Source organism: Leiobunum rupestre, chromosome 6 (assembly GCF_980474605.1).
Source record: "Leiobunum rupestre chromosome 6, qqLeiRupe1.1.hap1, whole genome shotgun sequence".
Taxonomy (NCBI): domain Eukaryota; kingdom Metazoa; phylum Arthropoda; class Arachnida; order Opiliones; family Sclerosomatidae; genus Leiobunum; species Leiobunum rupestre.
In genome coordinates, this window is record NC_143389.1 from 3,310,283 (window position 1) to 3,329,677 (window position 19,395).

The 19,395-nt window shown below is 41.1% G+C and overlaps 7 non-coding genes and 2 pseudogenes across 7 annotated transcripts; 3 read left to right on the forward strand and 6 right to left on the reverse strand.

Moving 5' to 3' along the window:
* The first annotated feature begins 257 nt into the window (after positions 1-257).
* Positions 258-376, forward strand: LOC149938077 (5S ribosomal RNA). The gene has a single exon (XR_016481882.1). It is a non-coding gene; the product is annotated as a 5S ribosomal RNA (ribosomal RNA).
* A 1,932-nt stretch (positions 377-2,308) lies between these two features.
* Positions 2,309-2,499, reverse strand: LOC149938078 (U2 spliceosomal RNA). The gene has a single exon (XR_016481696.1). It is a non-coding gene; the product is annotated as a U2 spliceosomal RNA (small nuclear RNA).
* A 1,778-nt stretch (positions 2,500-4,277) lies between these two features.
* Positions 4,278-4,436, reverse strand: LOC149938079 (U2 spliceosomal RNA; annotated as a pseudogene).
* Positions 4,437-5,576: 1,140 nt separating this feature from the next.
* Positions 5,577-5,695, forward strand: LOC149938080 (5S ribosomal RNA). The gene has a single exon (XR_016481883.1). It is a non-coding gene; the product is annotated as a 5S ribosomal RNA (ribosomal RNA).
* Positions 5,696-7,592: 1,897 nt separating this feature from the next.
* On the reverse strand, positions 7,593-7,783 carry LOC149938081 (U2 spliceosomal RNA). The gene has a single exon (XR_016481697.1). It is a non-coding gene; the product is annotated as a U2 spliceosomal RNA (small nuclear RNA).
* Positions 7,784-9,519: 1,736 nt separating this feature from the next.
* LOC149938082 (U2 spliceosomal RNA) lies at positions 9,520-9,714 on the reverse strand. Its single transcript, XR_016481768.1, has one exon. It is a non-coding gene; the product is annotated as a U2 spliceosomal RNA (small nuclear RNA).
* A 1,140-nt stretch (positions 9,715-10,854) lies between these two features.
* On the forward strand, positions 10,855-10,973 carry LOC149938083 (5S ribosomal RNA). Its single transcript, XR_016481884.1, has one exon. It is a non-coding gene; the product is annotated as a 5S ribosomal RNA (ribosomal RNA).
* Positions 10,974-12,858: 1,885 nt separating this feature from the next.
* Positions 12,859-13,045, reverse strand: LOC149938084 (U2 spliceosomal RNA). Its single transcript, XR_016481658.1, has one exon. It is a non-coding gene; the product is annotated as a U2 spliceosomal RNA (small nuclear RNA).
* A 5,102-nt stretch (positions 13,046-18,147) lies between these two features.
* Positions 18,148-18,279, reverse strand: LOC149938085 (U2 spliceosomal RNA; annotated as a pseudogene).
* Positions 18,280-19,395: the final 1,116 nt, after the last annotated feature.

Here is a 19,395-nt window from a genome sequence, read left to right on the forward strand (position 1 = left end):
GACCGCCATCACCTTACAGTCTACGGGGAGGGTGATGAAAAAAACTGGTTTTGGGGGGGGGGGGGATGAAATTTCTGCGGTAAAGGGCTTGCTCGTTGGTTGTCTGTACGATAATATCGGCGCCCAGTAAACGTTTCTAAAAAGAGTGTATAGAACGTTCTATTGGAGCCGCATGCAGCCGGTGGCCCTCGGCGATCACCAACCTACCAGGACCTGGCTAGTCGCGGCTTGTCCACCGCTATCAATTACACTCTAGCGGCAACGGCCATATCACGCTGAATACACCGGTTCTCGTCTGATCACCGAAGTTAAGCAGCGTCGAGCGCGGTCAGTACTTGGGAGGGAGACCACCTGGGAACACCGCGTGCCGTTGGCTACTCATTTATTTTCGCGGGATGGGATTTGCGTCTTTTAACAGGAAAATACCTTCATCCTATCATTTTGACGCTGCTTTTTTATGCAATTAAAAGTTCGCCCAGACGATAATATTATTTCGGTCAACTCTTGGCCTTTTTTTAACAACTGGCAGCATCTTCCCGTGAATAAAATACATGTTAGTATCAAAATTGAACAAAATAAAATGGCGAGAAAATTGGTTTTTATTTTATTCTACTTAAGGCTTGTACTTAAAATAGTACTAACTTACTTACTTACTTACTTACTTACTTACTTACTTACTTACTTACTTACTTACTTACTAACTAACTAACTAACTAACTAACTAACTAACTAACTAACTAACTAACTAACTAACTAACGTTTATCTCTAAACAAAAACATTTCCGCGGTAAAATCCACTCTGAAATGGCCTTTTCTGGTTTTGGAATTAAGTCCAAAGTTAAAATTTTATTAACAAATTCTAATTGTGAAATATATTTTTTGTTCTAAATTTTAATCTTAAATGTAATTTAAATAGTTGAATCTAAAAAAGGACTTTTGGAAAATGTTTCATATAAGGTTTTATCATGGGACAGCCGCATGGATTAGGGGAGTAACCCAAAAATACAAAATATCAAAACAAACCACAGACAGAGATATATTTTTTAAACAAAATAATATAGCTAACTTTTATCTATTAATTGTTTTAGGTGATGTAGTTTATGTAAAATATAAAAATGAACCTTGGCACAATATAAATTTAATGTCATGTTTTATTGATACTTAGAAAAAGTAACAAACATTTCAAAAGTCAGATCTTTGAGATCCTTATTAGAAAAATATAACATTTTAAATCCGAACTCCTCTATAAATATTAAAATTATAAATTCCTAATCTACTTTAACAAAAGATATATCATATTAAGTTTAATACTATTAATGTTAGGAATAATCATGACTTTGAGATAAATAGAACAAAAATATTTAATTCCAAATATAGTTAATTATAGAGCAATATATAATAAATGATTTTGTACTTACCAAAAATAAGCCTTGCCACTTTATATCTTGGTAATGTAGCCGCCGCATGGGCGAAGCCGCGGGCGGCGGGCCCCCGGCGGCGACTCACTGTCCACGGAAGACGGGAAGAAAAAAAAAATGGAGAGGGGCTTATTTCGTGTTTTCTCTTTACGCGGAACATCTTGGCTGGAACCCAATGACGTAAAAATGAGGGGCGCGCTGTCTCTACCCACCATACCGAAACCCGCGAATTTACGTTATGAAAACCGGTTCCTTCAGCCAACCACTTAGAACATGCACGATTTACGAACCTTGGGTTACGAATAAAACCACAGGAATAACACAGAACAACCTCTTTTCGCGCCTTTATTTTACCCCTCTTACTTGCCTCCCGCTCGTCGGCCATTGCCTCTGCCCTTAGCGGGGAGTCTAGCATCCACTCCTTGGGTATCCATAATGGAGGATAGGACTGAAAGGGGGAAAACCAAGCACGGACGCGCCCAGGAAAATACCAAGGAGGATAGGAAGGGAGGCGAAGTAGGAGGGATGAACGCGGCAGCATCCTTGTAAGAAGCTTAGCGGCGGAAAAATTTCGGAAAAATGGCGGCTAGACGTAGCGTAGCTGCCGCAATCTTGCCGCCATTCATCCCTCCTACTTCGCCTCCCTTCCTATCCTCCGTGAAAATACCGCGAAAAAGAGTGTATAACTAGGTAAAAGAAAATTAAAAACTGGAATCTTTCCGATTCTTCATTATTAACTATTCGACAATAAGGATTTTACCACTTATGACGTCAGAGGGGCAATATATTATAATAAAGAAATAAATATAAAGACAGCCAAATAACATTGCCCGGAAATACTGTGTTGCGCAGTGCGCCATTATAAGACCGTTTGATTTTTGATTTCAAGAGAGAAGTGGGCCGATCCCGGATTTACTGCAATACCAGGCCGACCCGTGGCGGAGGTGGAGCAAGCTCCGACCACTCCGCCGCCGTCCAAAAATAAGTTTAATATCTTGGGCCCCGATGGGACCCGTATCAGATATTAAGCTGATAAGAACAGATACTGAATTTGTTTATTTAAAATTCGTTGTCAAGGTTACAAGTGTCCGCGTTATTAAAAAATTTAAATTATCGCGAACACTGTATTAAACAAAAAAATGGATTGTTGCATACATCAGTCAAAGCGCTAAACGAGCGTAAAAATACTTGTCGTTCCAAAAATAAAATTAGACGCGATAATTTACCATACTATTTACAGTTATCTACATGTCGAGTGAAGGTAAGTAAATATAATTTACTTCAGGTATTAGTATCCTATAAATTAATTTAAATTTAAGCATACAATTCTAATTTTTTCTTTTTGTTTTTTCAGGTTCTACAGTTTTCAAGGTAAGTATATCAAGTAAGTTTATTTTTTTTTTTTTAACAATAGGTTCTAAATAATTTTTAAATTTTCTTTTACAGGGTAAACAGGTTCCGCGGTACGTATCAGGTGAGTTATTCATATTAAGCATACAATAATCTTTTAAAATATATATAAAAATAACTTTTAAAATTGTAAAGTTAAAATTTACAATAAAAGCGTATTTAAAACTAAGAAAGTAATTTAAAAACATATTTACATATCACCATAAGGGCCTATTTTTTCCCTTTTTTGGTAAATGTTCCTGATGGGGAAGTCTGTACTCGTTTCCTGCGAGTCTGCAAAGTTTGACGTGCCTCAGTTAAGAATTCTTCACGCCATCTGAGTAGCTCAGGTGACTCCGTGACAAAGTTTCCTGCACGCTGGCAAAAGTTCTCTATTTCGCAATCGGTCATTTCTGCAAACTGCCAATCTCGTTCGTAGATCGGACTCTCGTATACTGGGTGTTTCGAGTTGGGAGATGACTCTGGAACGGGTGTGCGCTGTGGCGGAGTCTTCACAGCGTTTGCGTAGCCGTTAGACATTTTTGGCAATTCAGATGCTTTAAGGGAAGACTTTGGCGAAGAGAGACTCCAGCCATCTTCACCCCCCTCAAAACACCCTACTTCTGGTATAGATTCGTCCATCTGTTCTTGATGGTCAGCAGCATCGGTAGCGGTTTCCCGTTCTGCCAGTGGTGCTGGGGTCGAGTTTCGTAAGTTGCCAGTGTCTTCGGGGGCTGGAATATGCCCTTGGATGTCCGAATCTTCTGGAGCTGATTGCGCCTTTTTCTTTTTCTTCTTCGGGCAATCCCGAACCTGATGACTGTCTTTACGGCAGTAAAAACACATTCGCTGGACACCTTGATAGACAAGTTGGATGCGATGCCCGCTGATGGTCATCAGGTTCGGGATTGGACTCTTGATCTTTACTTCTAGCCGCCGATTTCCATTGCGGACGTCTTTTAACGGGCCTTTTTGAAATGTTTCCCATGTTTCTGAGAGTACCTCACAATAATTCTTTAAGGCAGATTTCAGAAAGGGTAGCTCCCACCAGCTGGGAGCATCCTTGATTGTTATCTGCGTAACCGGATCGGCGACTCCAACGATGTTGAGGTGCTTGTCACCGACAATAATGCCGGCATCCACAGCCTTCTGATAGCAGAAAGCATCTTTAAAGGTGATCTGGCATTCCGCTTTTCCAATCATCTGGAAGACGGTGATACTCTTGGGGCCAATGCAGTCGAAAAGAGCTACAGCCAAATCTTCTACATTGACCCCGTCGAACTTGATTCTTGCCGTGGCCTTCTTGGAGGACGAAGGCTCGGACTGTGGTTTACACGGCAGGCATGGCGACGATGGTGGTGACCGCCGAAGCGGAAACCGGATACTCAGGAACCGCTGGGATGAGCCAAACAGCGACTGGAACGCAGGAGCAGGAACAGGAACTTGAACTGGCACAGGAACTGGGTCGGTGTAGAATGCCGAATCAGCTTGGCAGGTAGACGAGCAGGCACGTATAACTCGCCTTAAAGGCGTATAAACACTTCTCGGCTTAGACTAAGATCGCGGTATAGAACTGATATAGGAAACAGATACTACACTTTGATCTTAGCCAAAAGGCCGAGAAGCGATAACCCGCTAGGAGCCGTCACTGTTTAACAAAGTAAAAAGAGAGAATTCGAGCATTTCAAATATTTCATAATTACGTCACCGAATGTTGGTCCTGGTGGGAGATGACAACGTTTGTAGCCATCGCGCGAACAAAGGAGAAGACGATATCTTGAATCCGTGAAAGAGAGGTACACCGCCAGGCCCGGACTGGCACTTTTGGGGTCATCGGCTAGAGACAGTAGAGTGGGCCACTTTACCGGGCCGTATGGAAAAAAAAATCTAAATGGTGGTTTATAGGACCATAAATAACGTATTAAGTGTACTAGATTCTACGTGAAACGTCAAACGCGTTTAAATGACCATTTAGGAAAAATTTATTATAAGCGAATAGAGCGTTCTATAAAAGTGGACCATAACCGGTCACTTTTCATACAGACTATAGAGCTGGTTCAGCAGGACTAACAACTTTTGTTATTCTTTGGTTTAAGAGAATTCGGCTTATGTCCTGTCTTTATATGAATATTTTAGAGACGTACCTTTTAGGAGTTGTAGGAGGCACCCTAGGTGTTGAAGTATGTTTGGGGTTAAGGATATTTTCATGATCTAAGTTTCATCTTAAACACGTGGATTTGGGACTAGTATTTTCGAGAATTTTGCTTATTTGCCATCATACATTTATTACAAAAATCATTTAAAATAAGAAAAAAGGCGCGGAAAGCCGGAAATATGTGAAGCCTAGGCTAGCAACTACGCTACTAATAAAAATTGACTGCTCTCAATTTCTTACGGGTTTGCCAGATAAATATATTTCTCTAAGACGAAAAACCGGCCAAACCTTCACCTCCTCCGAACTCCAAAGGGGGAAAGCACACCACACCAATTTTATGGATTCGTAAACGCGTTTTCCCAATCGACCGCCATCACCTTACAGTCTACGGGGAGGGTGATGAAAAAACTGGTTTTGGGGGGATGAAATTTCTGCGGTAAAGGGCTTGCTCGTTGGTTTTCTGTACGATAATATCGGCGCCCAGTAAACGTTTCTAAAAAGAGTGTATAGAACGTTCTATTGGAGCCGCAAGCAGCCGGTGGCCCTCGGCGATCACCAACCTACCAGGACCTGGCTAGTCGCGGCTTGTCCACCGCTATCAATTACATTCTATCGGCAACGGCCATATCACGCTGAATACACCGGTTCTCGTCTGATCACCGAAGTTAAGCAGCGTCGAGCGCGGTCAGTACTTGGGAGGGAGACCACCTGGGAACACCGCGTGCCGTTGGCTACTCATTTATTTTCGCGGGATGGGATTTGCGTCTTTTAACAGGAAAATACCTTCATCCTATCATTTTGACGCTGCTTTTTTTATGCAATTAAAAGTTCGCCCAGACGATAATATTATTTCGGTCAACTCTTGGCCTTTTTTTAACAACTGGCAGCATCTTCCCGTGAATAAAATACATGTTAGTATCAAAATTGAACAAAATAAAATGGCGAGAAAATTGGTTTTTATTTTATTCTACTTAAGGCTTGTACTTAAAATAGTACTAACTTACTTACTTACTTACTTACTTACTTACTTACTTACTTACTTACTAACTAACTAACTAACTAACTAACTAACTAACTAACGTTTATCTCTAAACAAAAACATTTCCGCGGTAAAATCCACTCTGAAATGGCCTTTTCTGGTTTTGGAATTAAGTCCAAAGTTAAAATTTTATTAACAAATTCTAATTGTGAAATATATTTTTTGTTCTAAATTTTAATCTTAAATGTAATTTAAATAGTTGAATCTAAAAAAGGACTTTTGGAAAATGTTTCATATAAGGTTTTATCATGGGACAGCCGCATGGATTAGGGGAGTAACCCAAAAATACAAAATATCAAAACAAACCACAGACAGAGATATATTTTTTAAACAAAATAATATAGCTAACTTTTATCTATTAATTGTTTTAGGTGATGTAGTTTATGTAAAATATAAAAATGAACCTTGGCACAATATAAATTTAATGTCATGTTTTATTGATACTTAGAAAAAGTAACAAACATTTCAAAAGTCAGATCTTTGAGATCCTTATTAGAAAAATATAACATTTTAAATCCGAACTCCTCTATAAATATTAAAATTATAAATTCCTAATCTACTTTAACAAAAGATATATCATATTAAGTTTAATACTATTAATGTTAGGAATAATCATGACTTTGAGATAAATAGAACAAAAATATTTAATTCCAAATATAGTTAATTATAGAGCAATATATAATAAATGATTTTGTACTTACCAAAAATAAGCCTTGCCACTTTATATCTTGGTAATGTAGCCGCCGCATGGGCGAAGCCGCGGGCGGCGGGCCCCCGGCGGCGACTCACTGTCCACGGAAGACGGGAAGAGAAAAAAAATGGAGAGGGGCTTATTTCGTGTTTTCTCTTTACGCGGAACATCTTGGCTGGAACCCAATGACGTAAAAATGAGGGGCGCGCTGTCTCTACCCACCATACCGAAACCCGCGAATTTACGTTATGAAAACCGGTTCCTTCAGCCAACCACTTAGAACATGCACGATTTACGAACCTTGGGTTACGAATAAAACCACAGGAATAACACAGAACAACCTCTTTTCGCGCCTTTATTTTACCCCTCTTACTTGCCTCCCGCTCGTCGGCCATTGCCTCTGCCCTTAGCGGGGAGTCTAGCATCCACTCCTTGGGTATCCATAATGGAGGATAGGACTGAAAGGGGGAAAACCAAGCACGGACGCGCCCAGGAAAATACCAAGGAGGATAGGAAGGGAGGCGAAGTAGGAGGGATGAACGCGGCAGCATCCTTGTAAGAAGCTTAGCGGCGGAAAAATTTCGGAAAAATGGCGGCTAGACGTAGCGTAGCTGCCGCAATCTTGCCGCCATTCATCCCTCCTACTTCGCCTCCCTTCCTATCCTCCGTGAAAATACCGCGAAAAAGAGTGTATAACTAGGTAAAAGAAAATTAAAAACTGGAATCTTTCCGATTCTTCATTATTAACTATTCGACAATAAGGATTTTACCACTTATGACGTCAGAGGGGCAATATATTATAATAAAGAAATAAATATAAAGACAGCCAAATAACATTGCCCGGAAATACTGTGTTGCGCAGTGCGCCATTATAAGACCGTTTGATTTTTGATTTCAAGAGAGAAGTGGGCCGATCCCGGATTTACTGCAATACCAGGCCGACCCGTGGCGGAGGTGGAGCAAGCTCCGACCACTCCGCCGCCGTCCAAAAATAAGTTTAATATCTTGGGCCCCGATGGGACCCGTATCAGATATTAAGCTGATAAGAACAGATACTGAATTTGTTTATTTAAAATTCGTTGTCAAGGTTACAAGTGTCCGCGTTATTAAAAAATTTAAATTATCGCGAACACTGTATTAAGAACAGATACTGAATTTGTTTATTTGAAATTCATTTGTCATGGTTACAAAAATGGTCGCGTTATTAACATTTAAATTAGCGCGAACATTGTCAAAAAACAGTTATTTCTTTTTTCAGGTTTGTTTTTTGTAAAAAACGTCCAGGTAAGTATGAGTTTAACCTATTTTTCCTATATTTTTTTAACAAAGCAAGTAAGTATAATTTTTAACTATTTTTCTCTATGTTTTAACAAGGTAAGTATAAATTTTAACTATATTTTATTTTTCTGTATTTTAAACTAAGGTAAGTATTTTTCCTTTTCTTTTTAACTTTAACGTAAAAAATATTCATATGTTTTTTTACAGAGATCCAGCGTACCAGATTACAAAACGTCCCCTATTTATAACTAAATACCAATTAAAAGGCCCAAAACATATAAAAATGTAAACTTAAAATTAAAGAATTAAAAGTATACATAAAACTTAAAAGAGTTATTAAAAACATATTTACAGCTCAAAACGAGGTACTAATTCTTCCCTTTTTTTGGGTCTTTGTCACGAGGAGGGCTATGAGGTCGTTTAGACCGGTTCTTCAGTATTCTCTCAGCCATCGCTAGAGTGTTGCTTCGCCAGTTTATGATTTTGGTGTCCTTGGATGTTAATGCTTTAGCACGCCGAATGAAGTTTTCAATTTCTTGTTTTGACATTATAGCGAAATTCCAATCGCGGGCGTAAATTTCTACTTCTTGTTTGGGTTCCTTTGGTGTTGGAGGATCAGATTTCGGGGAACGCTTAGGAGACTTAACGGCGTCGGCGTACCCTTTGACTATGGTGGAGGGTTCAGTTTTCTTTGGTGATGGTACTGGAGACAGCAGGGACCAGCCATCGCCCTCTTTGGGTTCGTTGGTTTCTGATGGACTTTTCTCCATCTCGACTTGAGTTTCCTCAGCGCCATCTTCAGCACCTGCTAATGGAGGTGGTGGGGTCGAGTTCTCTGGATCATTGGTGGCCGGAGTCTGATCAACAATGTTCTTTTGCTCTGGAATTGGTTGCGTCTTGTTTCGTTTCCTCGGGCAATCCCGAACCTGATGACTGTCTTTGCGGCAATAAAAGCACATGCGCTGGACGCCTTGATACACGAGCTGGATGCGGTGTCCACTGATGGTCATCAGGTTCGGGATTGGGCTTTTTATCTTGACTTCTAGGCGACGATTTCCATTGCGGACATCTTTCAGAGGTCCTTTCTGGAAGGTCTCCCATGTTTCCGTGAGTACCTCACAGTAATTCTTTAATGCTGATTTCAGAAATGATAGCTCCCACCAGCTGGGAGCATCCTTGACTGTGATCTGGGTAACTGGATCGGCAACGCCTACGACGTTGAGGTGCTTGTTACCAACAATGATACCGGCATCCACGGCCTTTTGATAACAAAAGCCGTCTTGAAACGTGATCTGGCATTCCGTTTTTCCAATCATCTGGAAGACGGTGATACTCTTGGGGCCAATGTAGTCGAAAAGAGCTACTGCCAAATCTTCTACATTGACCCCGTCGAACTTGATTCTCGCAGTTGCCTTCTTCGAGGACATAGAGGCGGACTGCGATGCTGCTGGCAAGGACTGCACGGCAGGCATGGCGACGAATGTGGCGACCGCCGAAGCGGAGACCGGAGCTCAGGAACCGCTGAATGGAGGCAAACGGCAACTGGAACACAGGAACAGCAGCTGGAACTGGTACTGCAACTGGAACTGGTACTGGAACGGCGACGTCTGGCGAGACAGCGTGGCAGGCACAACAAGCAGGTAAGTAAACTTCCCGGCGCAGGAAAATACGGTTCCCGGCCTTTGACTTCGAAGAAAGGAGCAGATACTACACTTTGATCTTAGCCAAAAGGCCGAGAAGCGATAACCCGCTAGGAGCCGTCACTGTTTAACAAAGTAAAAAGAGAGAATTCGAGCATTTCAAATATTTCATAATTACGTCACCGAATGTTGGTCCTGGTGGGAGATGACAACGTTTGTAGCCATCGCGCGAACAAAGGAGAAGACGATATCTTGAATCCGTGAAAGAGAGGTACACCGCCAGGCCCGGACTGGCACTTTTGGGGTCATCGGCTAGAGACAGTAGAGTGGGCCACTTTACCGGGCCGTATGGAAAAAAAAATCTAAATGGTGGTTTATAGGACCATAAATAACGTATTAAGTGTACTAGATTCTACGTGAAACGTCAAACGCGTTTAAATGACCATTTAGGAAAAATTTATTATAAGCGAATAGAGCGTTCTATAAAAGTGGACCATAACCGGTCACTTTTCATACAGACTATAGAGCTGGTTCAGCAGGACTAACAACTTTTGTTATTCTTTGGTTTAAGAGAATTCGGCTTATGTCCTGTCTTTATATGAATATTTTAGAGACGTACCTTTTAGGAGTTGTAGGAGGCACCCTAGGTGTTGAAGTATGTTTGGGGTTAAGGATATTTTCATGATCTAAGTTTCATCTTAAACACGTGGATTTGGGACTAGTATTTTCGAGAATTTTGCTTATTTGCCATCATACATTTATTACAAAAATCATTTAAAATAAGAAAAAAGGCGCGGAAAGCCGGAAATATGTGAAGCCTAGGCTAGCAACTACGCTACTAATAAAAATTGACTGCTCTCAATTTCTTACGGGTTTGCCAGATAAATATATTTCTCTAAGACGAAAAACCGGCCAAACCTTCACCTCCTCCGAACTCCAAAGGGGGAAAGCACACCACACCAATTTTATGGATTCGTAAACGCGTTTTCCCAATCGACCGCCATCACCTTACAGTCTACGGGGAGGGTGATGAAAAAACTGGTTTTGGGGGGATGAAATTTCTGCGGTAAAGGGCTTGCTCGTTGGTTTTCTGTACGATAATATCGGCGCCCAGTAAACGTTTCTAAAAAGAGTGTATAGAACGTTCTATTGGAGCCGCAAGCAGCCGGTGGCCCTCGGCGATCACCAACCTACCAGGACCTGGCTAGTCGCGGCTTGTCCACCGCTATCAATTACATTCTATCGGCAACGGCCATATCACGCTGAATACACCGGTTCTCGTCTGATCACCGAAGTTAAGCAGCGTCGAGCGCGGTCAGTACTTGGGAGGGAGACCACCTGGGAACACCGCGTGCCGTTGGCTACTCATTTATTTTCGCGGGATGGGATTTGCGTCTTTTAACAGGAAAATACCTTCATCCTATCATTTTGACGCTGCTTTTTTTATGCAATTAAAAGTTCGCCCAGACGATAATATTATTTCGGTCAACTCTTGGCCTTTTTTTAACAACTGGCAGCATCTTCCCGTGAATAAAATACATGTTAGTATCAAAATTGAACAAAATAAAATGGCGAGAAAATTGGTTTTTATTTTATTCTACTTAAGGCTTGTACTTAAAATAGTACTAACTTACTTACTTACTTACTTACTTACTTACTTACTTACTAACTAACTAACTAACTAACTAACTAACTAACGTTTATCTCTAAACAAAAACATTTCCGCGGTAAAATCCACTCTGAAATGGCCTTTTCTGGTTTTGGAATTAAGTCCAAAGTTAAAATTTTATTAACAAATTCTAATTGTGAAATATATTTTTTGTTCTAAATTTTAATCTTAAATGTAATTTAAATAGTTGAATCTAAAAAAGGACTTTTGGAAAATGTTTCATATAAGGTTTTATCATGGGACAGCCGCATGGATTAGGGGAGTAACCCAAAAATACAAAATATCAAAACAAACCACAGACAGAGATATATTTTTTAAACAAAATAATATAGCTAACTTTTATCTATTAATTGTTTTAGGTGATGTAGTTTATGTAAAATATAAAAATGAACCTTGGCACAATATAAATTTAATGTCATGTTTTATTGATACTTAGAAAAAGTAACAAACATTTCAAAAGTCAGATCTTTGAGATCCTTATTAGAAAAATATAACATTTTAAATCCGAACTCCTCTATAAATATTAAAATTATAAATTCCTAATCTACTTTAACAAAAGATATATCATATTAAGTTTAATACTATTAATGTTAGGAATAATCATGACTTTGAGATAAATAGAACAAAAATATTTAATTCCAAATATAGTTAATTATAGAGCAATATATAATAAATGATTTTGTACTTACCAAAAATAAGCCTTGCCACTTTATATCTTGGTAATGTAGCCGCCGCATGGGCGAAGCCGCGGGCGGCGGGCCCCCGGCGGCGACTCACTGTCCACGGAAGACGGGAAGAGAAAAAAAATGGAGAGGGGCTTATTTCGTGTTTTCTCTTTACGCGGAACATCTTGGCTGGAACCCAATGACGTAAAAATGAGGGGCGCGCTGTCTCTACCCACCATACCGAAACCCGCGAATTTACGTTATGAAAACCGGTTCCTTCAGCCAACCACTTAGAACATGCACGATTTACGAACCTTGGGTTACGAATAAAACCACAGGAATAACACAGAACAACCTCTTTTCGCGCCTTTATTTTACCCCTCTTACTTGCCTCCCGCTCGTCGGCCATTGCCTCTGCCCTTAGCGGGGAGTCTAGCATCCACTCCTTGGGTATCCATAATGGAGGATAGGACTGAAAGGGGGAAAACCAAGCACGGACGCGCCCAGGAAAATACCAAGGAGGATAGGAAGGGAGGCGAAGTAGGAGGGATGAACGCGGCAGCATCCTTGTAAGAAGCTTAGCGGCGGAAAAATTTCGGAAAAATGGCGGCTAGACGTAGCGTAGCTGCCGCAATCTTGCCGCCATTCATCCCTCCTACTTCGCCTCCCTTCCTATCCTCCGTGAAAATACCGCGAAAAAGAGTGTATAACTAGGTAAAAGAAAATTAAAAACTGGAATCTTTCCGATTCTTCATTATTAACTATTCGACAATAAGGATTTTACCACTTATGACGTCAGAGGGGCAATATATTATAATAAAGAAATAAATATAAAGACAGCCAAATAACATTGCCCGGAAATACTGTGTTGCGCAGTGCGCCATTATAAGACCGTTTGATTTTTGATTTCAAGAGAGAAGTGGGCCGATCCCGGATTTACTGCAATACCAGGCCGACCCGTGGCGGAGGTGGAGCAAGCTCCGACCACTCCGCCGCCGTCCAAAAATAAGTTTAATATCTTGGGCCCCGATGGGACCCGTATCAGATATTAAGCTGATAAGAACAGATACTAAAGTATTTTATTAATTTTCAAAAAGTTTACAGCACAGTACTTGTTTTTAAAATTGTTTTTAGGTTTAGTTTAAATTAAACAATTTTCCGCTAGTTACAGAATTTGTGCACAGATGGCACTTGTCGAATTCTCTTATTTACATGTTTCATAGTCTATTTACACTGGTTTTTTTAAAATTATATACATCATTACAATATTGTTTTTATTCCGATTTGTATGTTCTAATTTTACACTAGAAAAGTTAACACCAAAGATCTAGGTCTCAATTAATTTCTTTTAGATATAGCGATAATTAAATTGTTTTGATTATTTCCTATTTACACAAGTTGCGGTCTATTTAAAAACATTTAAAAAAATCATTTCTATATATATTTATTTACAATTTCAGTTTCGCACTAAAAATTTTTGATTTTTAAGAACCAAATTACATTAAAATAAAATTCTAAGTTTCGACTGACGGCGCTCAATTATTGGGAGATCTAAGTTGGCCCAAAGGTCCCCAAACTGCCCCTCGGGAAGACGTTTTTGGTCCAAGCGGGCTTTTCGAAGAAGATTACTTCGAACTCTTTCCAAAACAACTTTAGCGGACTCGAATCGATTGTCAAAGACCGCTTCGTTGCGCACTCTCCAGATCTGATAATTGATCTCAGTTATAAGTATAATTAGTATATTTGTCAAAGGAAGTGGTATTGGGAGAGGAGCCAAATAAATGATAGTTCGCCACTGTATAAAGGGTATTTTAATGAAGTTTCGTAGATGATTTCTCAATAGTTTGGCGTTTTCACATTCGTAAAATATGTGAATTAGGGTTTCGTTGGCGGGACATCTCGGGCATTTTCTCGTTTTACCGATCTGTCTTGACACGAGGGTATCCCTTGTCGGCAGGGCGTCATGAACGATACGGTATGCCAGGTCCCTTCGAGAACTTTCGATGCGCGGATTGTGAATCCTTTGGAAAGTGACCTTCCAGTCAAGCTGTGGCTGAAAGGAACAGATTCTCGGTCTGGTTTCTGTTCGCAGGAGATTCTTCACCTGATTATTGCTGGTTTTAAAAAAATCAAAGTTAGTGTCTTTCTGGTTAATAACCACTGCGTAATTCTTCATGTCCTTATAAGCGGGATGTATAGTTCCGGCATGAGATATCTGAAAATTCCATGGTATCTTGAAAATCGACTTACTGGCCGTTGATAAATTGTATACGATTGACTGGGCTACTGGGTGCGGTGCTGCTTTCAAACATGCCAAGTACCGTGTGAGCGAGAGTGATTTAATCTCCAAGGCGACATCTGGAATTCCCAAGCCGCCTTCTGGTTTAGGCAGACTCGTCGTCGTTCTCGCGATTGCTTCGTGTCGGCCATCCCAGACAAACTTGAAAATTTGACGGGTGACTTCTTTTAGTTGGACTTCGTTGAGTTTTATAAACGGGGTGCCATATGTTAGCCTCGGAAGCGCTACCTGTCGGACTAGTTGGACTTTCGTTCGCCAAGACATGGGTAGGTTCGCCCACGCTTGGAATGACTCTACAAACTTCTGAATTAACTGAAGCGTAGTTTTTTTGTCCACGCCCTGTCCATTGAAATGGAGGCCCATGATTTTTATCGGCTCCGTTGTTAGATGGACCGTTACTGCTTGCGGTATTTCGTCAGTGGGCTTTACTCCCAGGACCATTAATCTTGTCTTGTCAACGTTAAGTTTACTCCCTGACTCCGCGCAAAATTCGGAAAAAACGTCCAACGTCGCGACCACAGACTGGGCGTCATTCAAGAGCATATTGGCATCGTCTGCATGCGCGATATATTTTTCTTCGTCTTGTGGATGTCCTGGACAATTCAGACCTCGTATATTAGGCGACGCCTTTATGGCTATCAATACTGGTTCCAGTGCCAAACAGAAAAGGACGGGTGATAAAGGGCAGCCTTGTCGCACCCCACGTAGTACTGGAAATTCATCGGTAAGGTTATTATTCACGAGAACTTGACTGGTATTGTCTTTGTACAGGAGCTGAAACCAAGATATAAACTCGGTCCCAAATCCGAATTTCCTCAGAACATTCCAGATAAATTGGTGATCTAGACGGTCAAACGCCTTTTCGAAGTCAATGGCCAACAGGTAGCCCGATTGCCTCCTTTCGTTGTAGGAATTTATGATGTCTCGTAACATTACCAAATTGTTAATTGGCTGGCGGCCTCGTACTCCACATGACTGGTTCACACCGACCAGTTGTTGCGTGAATCGGGAAATTCGTAGCTCGATTACCTTCGCTAAGAGTTTACGATCAAAATTGAGGAGGGTGATCGGCCTCCACTTGGCCGGTTCCGCTTTGTTGGGCACATCTTTACACAGGAGCGTTACGACGCCCTTTCTGAAAGAGGGTGGTAAAGACTTCGTACAAAGAATAGCATTAAAAATTCTCGTAAGAACAACTCGAAGAGTAGGCCAAATAAATTTATACAGCTCCATCGGGAGTCCATCTCCACCTGGGGCTTTTCCACTGTTCATGTGTTTGAGAGCTTGGTCGAGTTCGGCCTCTAAGAGTGGTTCTGTAAGCGAATCCGAATCTTCTGGTAAGACTTTAGGTAGAGTATCTGGCAACGAATTCAGGAAGGTACCCGAAGTTCTTTCTGCGCGATAAAGGTCCCTATAAAATTCTACAAATGTAGTTTCAATTACGGTTTTTTCCGTACTGATCCCCTGGGGTGTGTTTACGGAACTAATTTCTATTCGTTTCTTCGGAGGCCGGAATCTCCGATAGAATGCCGCTGAAAATGTGTCTTCCCCCGTTAACGCTTCTACCTGGGCCGAGTCTAATCGGTCTTGGTATTGTCGGTGGTACTCTTCGTGAATTAAAGCTTGAATTTCGTCTTTCGCCGATACAACTTCTATTGTTTGTACAGCAACACGTGAAAGTTTCTCTAACGCCCATCTCAGAAAAGCTAGACGTCGACGTTTATCGGCTGCCGCTTGCTTGCTTAATTGTACGAGTATGTTTTTAACGCTTAATTTTGCATTTTCCCAGTCGTCTACTGTACACACGTCCCTCAGAGTGGCTTCGAGTTGAGGTTTTAGCTGCGCCGCGATTTCTTTGTCAGTAAGTAGCGATTTATTCATTCGCCAAATTCCCGCTCCCCTCGGTTGTAGCTCGGAGACCCCCAAGCCAATTGTAATTAGATCATGGTCGGATATGACAGTATTTGGGCTACCTATTTTAACAATATCTGCCGAATTAATTTTAAGCGTATCTGAATCGGATACATACACCCTGTCTATTCGGGATGCGAGATTATCTTTCCGCCAAGTATATTCCAACTTGGACGGATATTTGAGTCTATATATATCGAGTAGCGCGTAATCTTGAACGACATTTTTTAACTCTACAACACTTAAATCGTTGGGTATTCCTATACCAATACGGTCTAAGGGGGGGTTTTCAACACAATTAAAATCTCCCCCTAATATAACATTATCGTATTTACCATCAAAAAATTCAAATAAATTAGTAAAAAACAACCGACGCTCTTTTGGTTTATTAGGTGCGTAAATTGAGATAAGTCTGATACTTCTGTTAAAAAATTTAAAATTTAAACTTAAAACTCGTCCTTGATAATCTGTACGAATGTTTTTAACGTTATCTTTGTATTTAGTTTTGACTAAAATGGCTACCCCGCATGATTGCGACGATATGGCGCTACTATAAAAAATTACTCCATCTATAAATATTTTTCTGATGGATTTCCAATCGTCTAATTGCCGCCAGTGCGTTTCCTGTAGAAACAAAATATCCAAGTTTTCGCCCAGAAAAATTGACGCTATTTCCGCCTGTTTATTCTTGCATTTTAAACCATTCACGTTTAGGCTTCCAATTTTTAGATTAGTCATAAAAAGTTTGTATAGTTCTTAAAATGTAAATAAATGTTCTCTCTTTCTTGTAAATAACTGTTTTTAAAGTCAATAAGTTAAAAATACGGTAATTTTACTTACGCGTACCACGGGAGGGTCCTTTAACTGTTCTTTTGTTCGGGCTTGACACCCCTGGACTGGCGTTTCTCTTTTTTGTTTCACGCACAGCTACACCGGAAGTAGGCGTTGTCGACTGAGCTATTCCCGAATACGACCTGTTAGCGTCCATGTTGTCGGTACTATCCTTGACGACTTCTGCGAGGTTGTCCTCGGCGTCCTCCATGTTGCTGTCGGAGTCCTCGCTTTCCGACAACCTAGTTGGCTTAGCCGATTTTGGGCTGGTGTTTCCTTCATCAATAATTAGGTTTCCATCAGTTGACTTATCACCTGATTCGGACGACCTGAGAGTTGGCTCTTCTCCCTCGGGGTCTGAACCAACAGCCTTTGGGTGTTCTTTCTCCTCTGCACTGGATAAAGGCGGGAACTCCGTGGTGTTGAGCAAGGTCTCCTCCGGAGTCTTTTCTTTGGCTGTCTGCGCCTGGCGGTCTCTGACTACTGGGCATTCCTTTCTAGTGTGACCCGTTTCGTTGCAGGCAAAACAACGTTTTTCCACCCCGTTATAGTAAATAAGGGCACGATGAACCTTGGAAAACGTCATTACATTTGGAATCGGTTTCGTCATCTGGATCTTTATCAGTCTAGTGCCAGACTTCACTCCCGGGAAATCTCCATACTCTTCAAATTTGTGACTTATAACCTTGCCATACGGCGCCAACGAGGAGCTCACAGAATCCCATTGGAGCCAACGAGGTAAATTTCGGACAGTGATCCAACGCCCACTATCATCCAAACTTGTTAATGGACAATCTCGGCCATTAACGCTGATTTTTCCCAAGTCGAAAGCTTTCGCAGCACTCGAGATATTGGTAAACGTCACCATAAAGATGCCTTTGCCCATCGGCTGAATGGTGTCGACTGTCCTCGGTCCGATATTTTCATAGATCGCACGAAGGACATCTTGGTACGGGAAATCCGCTTCCAAACGGCCAGTCTTTTTACGCTCCGCAGTGGCACCCGCCATGACTGCGGGATAGCCAGAAACGAGGCTCAGTGGTATCGAAACTGTTCCCAAAAGGGAACTTAGTTGAAAAATTACACAGTAAAATTAAAATTGTAGTTAAAAGCAGCTATTAAATAAAACTAGGCTTAATGCCTGAACCGAGAATACGCCCCCAAAAAATGGCGGACTGCGTAAAATAACGTTGTAATAAACGAAAAAGACGGAGCTCGAAACTGTGCGACTGCTCTCTCCGAGGATAAGAACAGATACTACACTTTGATCTTAGCCAAAAGGCCGAGAAGCGATAACCCGCTAGGAGCCGTCACTGTTTAACAAAGTAAAAAGAGAGAATTCGAGCATTTCAAATATTTCATAATTACGTCACCGAATGTTGGTCCTGGTGGGAGATGACAACGTTTGTAGCCATCGCGCGAACAAAGGAGAAGACGATATCTTGAATCCGTGAAAGAGAGGTACACCGCCAGGCCCGGACTGGCACTTTTGGGGTCATCGGCTAGAGACAGTAGAGTGGGCCACTTTACCGGGCCGTATGGAAAAAAAAATCTAAATGGTGGTTTATAGGACCATAAATAACGTATTAAGTGTACTAGATTCTACGTGAAACGTCAAACGCGTTTAAATGACCATTTAGGAAAAATTTATTATAAGCGAATAGAGCGTTCTATAAAAGTGGACCATAACCGGTCACTTTTCATACAGACTATAGAGCTGGTTCAGCAGGACTAACAACTTTTGTTATTCTTTGGTTTAAGAGAATTCGGCTTATGTCCTGTCTTTATATGAATATTTTAGAGACGTACCTTTTAGGAGTTGTAGGAGGCACCCTAGGTGTTGAAGTATGTTTGGGGTTAAGGATATTTTCATGATCTAAGTTTCATCTTAAACACGTGGATTTGGGACTAGTATTTTCGAGAATTTTGCTTATTTGCCATCATACATTTATTACAAAAATCATTTAAAATAAGAAAAAAGGCGCGGAAAGCCGGAAATATGTGAAGCCTAGGCTAGCAACTACGCTACTAATAAAAATTGACTGCTCTCAATTTCTTACGGGTTTGCCAGATAAATATATTTCTCTAAGACGAAAAACCGGCCAAACCTTCACCTCCTCCGAACTCCAAAGGGGGAAAGCACACCACACCAATTTTATGGATTCGTAAACGCGTTTTCCCAATCGACCGCCATCACCTTACAGTCTACGGGGAGGGTGATGAAAAAACTGGTTTTGGGGGGATGAAATTTCTGCGGTAAAGGGCTTGCTCGTTGGTTTTCTGTACGATAATATCGGCGCCCAGTAAACGTTTCTAAAAAGAGTGTATAGAACGTTCTATTGGAGCCGCAAGCAGCCGGTGGCCCTCGGCGATCACCAACCTACCAGGACCTGGCTAGTCGCGGCTTGTC